This window comes from Amblyomma mixtum, chromosome 2 (genome assembly GCF_055824585.1).
Source record: "Amblyomma mixtum isolate Tamu chromosome 2, ASM5582458v1, whole genome shotgun sequence".
Taxonomy (NCBI): domain Eukaryota; kingdom Metazoa; phylum Arthropoda; class Arachnida; order Ixodida; family Ixodidae; genus Amblyomma; species Amblyomma mixtum.
The window spans coordinates 248,399,307-248,404,583 of NC_143013.1; the positions used below are offsets into that span (position 1 = coordinate 248,399,307).

At 45.6% G+C, this 5,277-nt stretch overlaps 1 long non-coding RNA gene across 1 annotated transcript; it reads left to right on the forward strand.

Moving 5' to 3' along the window:
• Positions 1-1,009: 1,009 nt before the first annotated feature.
• LOC149363390 (uncharacterized) lies at positions 1,010-3,928 on the forward strand. The gene is made up of 2 exons (XR_016289079.1): positions 1,010-1,150; positions 2,268-3,928. It is a non-coding gene; the product is annotated as an uncharacterized LOC149363390 (long non-coding RNA).
• The last annotated feature ends 1,349 nt before the right edge of the window (positions 3,929-5,277 follow it).

A 5,277-nucleotide genomic window follows, 5' to 3' on the forward strand; every position in this document is an offset into this window, starting at 1 on the left:
TGGGAATCATCCCGGACAGTCTCGAAGCGCTCCTGTGGCCGTGCGGCAGTGCGCGCACCCGTGACAGAATAATGGTGAGCCTCTGTGCGTTCATCGAGCAGGCGGGCTTTACTTCCCGCTCGCTCTTCGCCAGGTAGTGCACGCGTGACACGAACGCTCCGTGGGTGCTACCTCGGACGGTATACGCGGCCGGGCGCCCCACCCCGGCCGCTAGTGCAGTGTGCCGCGCGCGCGATTAGTCCGAGACAGGACGCTACGTGCGCGCGGCTATGTACATACAGTTTGATTTTTGTAAGTGATTGTGCGCAGTGGCCGGGAGACCCCGCGCAGGGGCAGACGTAAAGCCGCCGGCACTCTCTCTCGACAGCGAGAGAGAGAAATACTTCACTGCTGCATTTCACGTCGGAACCGCGTATGTGCGCTAGCGTATTCGGCGCGACTTGTGCCTTGAGAATAGCGGAGAACGGCGGGCCCATGGGCGGGCCGAAGTCCGCCCGAGAAATAGAATCTTGCGCAGCGCGCCAGAGCGCTCGTTCAACACGTCCGTCCGCCGTGAGCGCTCTGGAAGCCGCTGCGCCCTTTTTTAGAGGCTTGTTTCTTCGCCTACTCTCGATTTCTACGCTTAGTGTAATCAACAGAAGTGTTGAGACGCGGAGCCTTCAGACAACCTCGAGCTCGGTACGCATTCCGCCAAAGCTGCAACACAGGCGCTGCGCTTCTGCGCTACATCGGAGCACGGACGTTCGCTAAAAAGCACCGCTGGTTGGCAGTCTGGTAACTGTGGAGGAGGGCCTATTTCCCAAGAGTCAGTGCGAAAGAGGGCCCTCGGCAGCGGCGTCAGGATGGCTTGCAGAGGCTGAGCGCACTCTCTCCTAGTTTTTTTTACCTCCATGGCTGTAGCAGCTCGCTAAAGTTAGCCTGCTGGTCGCGCCCTCTCACTTTTTGTGCTGCTTGCACTGCCACGGCCACGGCTTGTCCATTGCCTGGGTCCGTAGAGCCTTTGTTTATTTCGCCTTTCGCGCTGTTTGCGTGTCTGTTATGCGCTGTTGCTGCCGTTGAGACCTTAGCGCCGTTGCGTTGTTTGTTCGCGCCAATTTCGGACTTCCTTTGTCCGTGTTCTCAGCAAGCATGGACAGGAGTGTGCCTTCAGGTAAGCGTGTTTTCTTTGCTATTATAAGCGCTGACGTTCCTTGCTAATACGCAGGGTATGGCGTTGCTCTCTCGAAGCGGACTTTTCGGCGCCGGTTAAAAGAGGCAGTCTCGGGCAGTATTGCAGCGGCTACCGCGTCCCGTGAACCATGCCCAGCATCATTAGAAGCAGACCTAATCTCAGTTTCTGAAACTTGCGGAGCCGTAAGATGATGAGGCGAGGCCGTGTCATACTCTACCAGACAATGCTTCTTCCCCGGCGTGTGGTTCGGTTGAGAGCGATGACTATCGCGGTGGTTTCAAGTAAAAGCAAGCATGTTTATACCCCCGTCACACGTTAGTCCTTAAAGGCCTTTCCAGCCAAAGTTTCTCGTTTCCCCAAAGGAGCAGTGACGCTGCAAGTAATCATTCACCTCAAAATGTTGAACAGCTGCACTTGTGCTCCTACGGTTGCAGTTGCATAAAGCGGCAGAAGCATAGCTTTAAAGCTGGAGTGGAGCATTTTATTCATTCTTTGAGCTTAAAAATTACAAATTTATTTCATGATATTTCCTTCATGAAAAATAGTGATAGCTTCTCTCGTCAGCAGCAGCAGGGTTTGTTTATCGCTCTGGGCACCATTTACTCGGTGTTGCTGCTGCATTTTTACTGTCTTGAGATCTTAGCATAACATAGGACGCATCCAAAAACTAGATTTAGGCACTTTTTTTATATCCGATATGTTTTCAAAGTTATTGAACTGCTTAGGTTTTCTCTTTGCGGTTAGTTTTCTAGCGTGGTGGTGCTGCAATCGCAGCTTCTTGAATGCTGCTGGCTTCAAAGGTCTCGGATGGCCAGCTTTAATGAGGCGATGGCACATTACGCATGCTGCATAGACGCGCACCGTGTGCCTTTGAGCAGAAGGGCTCCGATTCTCTAAGGCCTTTGCAGTGCCCATGTGACAGGCGTATTAATCCCATTTAAAATATAATGGCATTAATGCAGTGGTCGGGTGTCATGTCAGATTCTCACATTGCGCACTCAGGTCAGGTATCATACCGGAATGCAAAATTAAGTGGCCTTGTCCCGGTTTTCATAAAAACTTTACTGCAACAGCTGTTTTTTTTTTCGGCTTTCAGTTACAAAGCTGATATTCAACTCCAGGACGAAACTACAGACATCGGCACTGCCTGCTGATCCGGCAGCCTCTGAAACTGTGGTGGCAGCCTCGAGAGTTATGGCAGCAGCCCCTGCTTCTGATGACAGCCCTGGAGATGAGTCTGATGTGTAGCACTTAAGTTTGTGGTACTTGCTTAAGAGGGGGGTAGCCTTCAACCAAAATTTATTATTGACGAAGTTTCAATTCTGGAGTCTTCAGGAAACGTAATTTTGTGTGTCTGCCCTAAATATGTCAGTTAATCTCATGAAAAATGTCCTTGTGCACTTCTGTAATATGTTGTGCTGGTTTTTGTCGAGCGTTTTCAAGAAATATTGCTGTAAGGAACTTGCTGAAATGCTTGTCATTTATTTTTCTTGACAGCACGAAAAGCAGTTAGGGTAACATCATCCTTCAGCACTTGAATTTTAGGGTTTTTGTGATAGATAAGCAGGATGATAATTGTACCCTTATTTCAATCCCTGATGTCAAGAAAAAACAAATAGCCTGCATTTGAGCAAGTTTCCTGCTGCAAAATTTCTTGAAAATTTGATAAGAACTTGCATAGCATTTAAATTTAGACAAGCGCACAGGAACTTTTACATGAAATTAATGACGTATTTGGAGTCTGCACACCAAAATGCTTTGTGAAAATTTCATAATAGGGACTTTATGAATGAAAACTTTTCTTTGAAGGTCTTTGTAGTCAGAGCAGGCATGCTATCTATGGGCTTGCTTCTGGGGTAACACATCAGATGCGCTCTCAGTACTCTTTTGGGGCACTTTCTTGCTGTGCTTTCTTGCTAGCCAGAGCTCCATGCCAGTGACACGTGCTCTGTTTTCATCATCATTGTTCCATTCATGGTAGGTTGAGTGCAGTATTCTCGTTAGGTTATGAAGTGCACTTACGTCATTTCTAGTCCGCGAAGCACAAGCATTGTTTGAAAAAAACTGTTCCAAGTCAGTATGCTGAATATGCTACAAGCTTTTATAGCATTCAGTCAAAATTTCCTTACAGTGTGTATTTTTTGGGTTCCCTGGTCTGTGTATTATAATGTGTGCATTCTATTATGTGTTCTAGTCTGCAACGCATAAGCAAGGTTTGCAAATATGTTTCACTTCTGTAGGCAGAACATGCTACAAGCTTTTCTAGCATTCAGTAAAAATTTCCTTACAGTGCGTATTTTTTTTGTGAACTCTAGTCTCTATTATAACCTGTTCATATTATGCAATTTGTTGTGTGCAAGGCTTAAGGAAGGTTTGCATAAACTTTGTTCCACTTCTGTATATTGAACATGCTGCAAGCTCTTGCAGTTTGAAATTTCCTTAGTGTATATTTCTGTGATCTCTAGCCTGTATAGCGTATAATGTGGGCGTATTATGTGTTTTGTATACTGCAGGGCACAAGCAAGGTTTGTGTATGCTGAACATGGTACAAGCTTTTTCAAGTTGATATTTCCTTACTCTTTATTTTTCTGTGACTTCTGGTGTCTAGGTTATAACATGTGCATATTATGCAATTTCTAGTAGGTGTAAGGTACAAACAAGATTTTCCAAATACTTTGTTCTGCTTCTGTATGGTTACGGAAGGGTTGAAATGTGGGCCAGTTGGTACATTGTAAACGGAAAAAAACCAGTCACACAAGACGACGGACAAGAAGAGTGTACACACTCTTCTCGTCCGTCGTCTTGTGTGACTGGTTTTTTTTTTGTATGGTTAATTTCACACATTTTTAGCATTCAGCCAAAGGCTGGTCAGCTCGACCATGCGGTTGTGTTTAGTATTTTCTTTCTGTATTTATAACATTTAACATAATTCTCTCAATGTGTAGAGCGTAAATTGTAAAACACTGTAAACTGCTATGAAAAGTTTTACGAAATCTGTGGAATGTTCCACTTCTGCACATTGAACATACTGATAACAAGTTTTGATGGGTTGCAGTTTGCGTGTTGTCTTCATTTTAACAGCAGCAGTGTTCAGTAGTTTTCTGTAACTCGTTTTGTGGCAGATAGTTTGTGTACGGTTTCTTTCTAAAAATATTCTTTTTGGTGCATTAACTGAGGAGGTACTCATTATTGTATTGCTATATTCAGTGAAATAAATTTCTTGATGTTGGAGCTACTCTGTGCAGTTTATGTCGGTACATACAGCTGCATATTTATTGGACACCTGCCATGGGCTTCCAGTGCATCCCTTCAAGCATACTGTGAGTGTCTAAATGCTGACAAAACAAAGAAAGTTGGGCTAGCCAGTTTAAAGTCACGCTGGGTCTAATGCAGATGACAAAGACTGAGATGGAAGCGCACGACACATTCTCGTGTTTTTGTCTCAGTTTTGATTGTGGTGGGACCCATATAACAAGAAAAATGTGACAATTTTGCTGCTATTATAACACTTCAAACACCCTAAACACTTCAGGTAGCAGAAAGCTTCGCTGTGAGTGTCATGTTGCATGGACGTGTTCATTTGTACACTGACCTGTGCTGCTTTAGCGCTTTGAAATACCTGTTAAAGAGCAAAATGAACCATAGCCACGACGACCCTGCCGAGTCCCCTGTATATCCCCAAGGATATTTTGTGGACCTCCGTGGGATACAGAAAAGGTGGCCAAAGTGATGTGTAAGGGATGTCCCCAGATGATTTTGGGATCTGCTGGGGATATCCGCATCTCCTGTTGCGACATCGCACGGATGTCCACAGGACGTCAGTGTTGTCACTGGGAAGAACCTGCGAAATTTACTCTGGTGTTTCTAAAAGCACTATTCACAGGGGTTTAACAGCAAAGTTGAAATATTGGAAGGTGTGCGCAAGACAGGTTGCGCGAATGCTCACAGACGGCCATCGACAACAATGCGTTGACTCCTCCCGCGAATTTCTTCCGCGTTTTGGAGATGAAACGGAGATATTTGTATTCATTGTTACGGGTGATGAAACCTAGATATTCCACTTCACGCCTGAGACCAAACAAGAATCACGTGAGTGGCGGCACTCA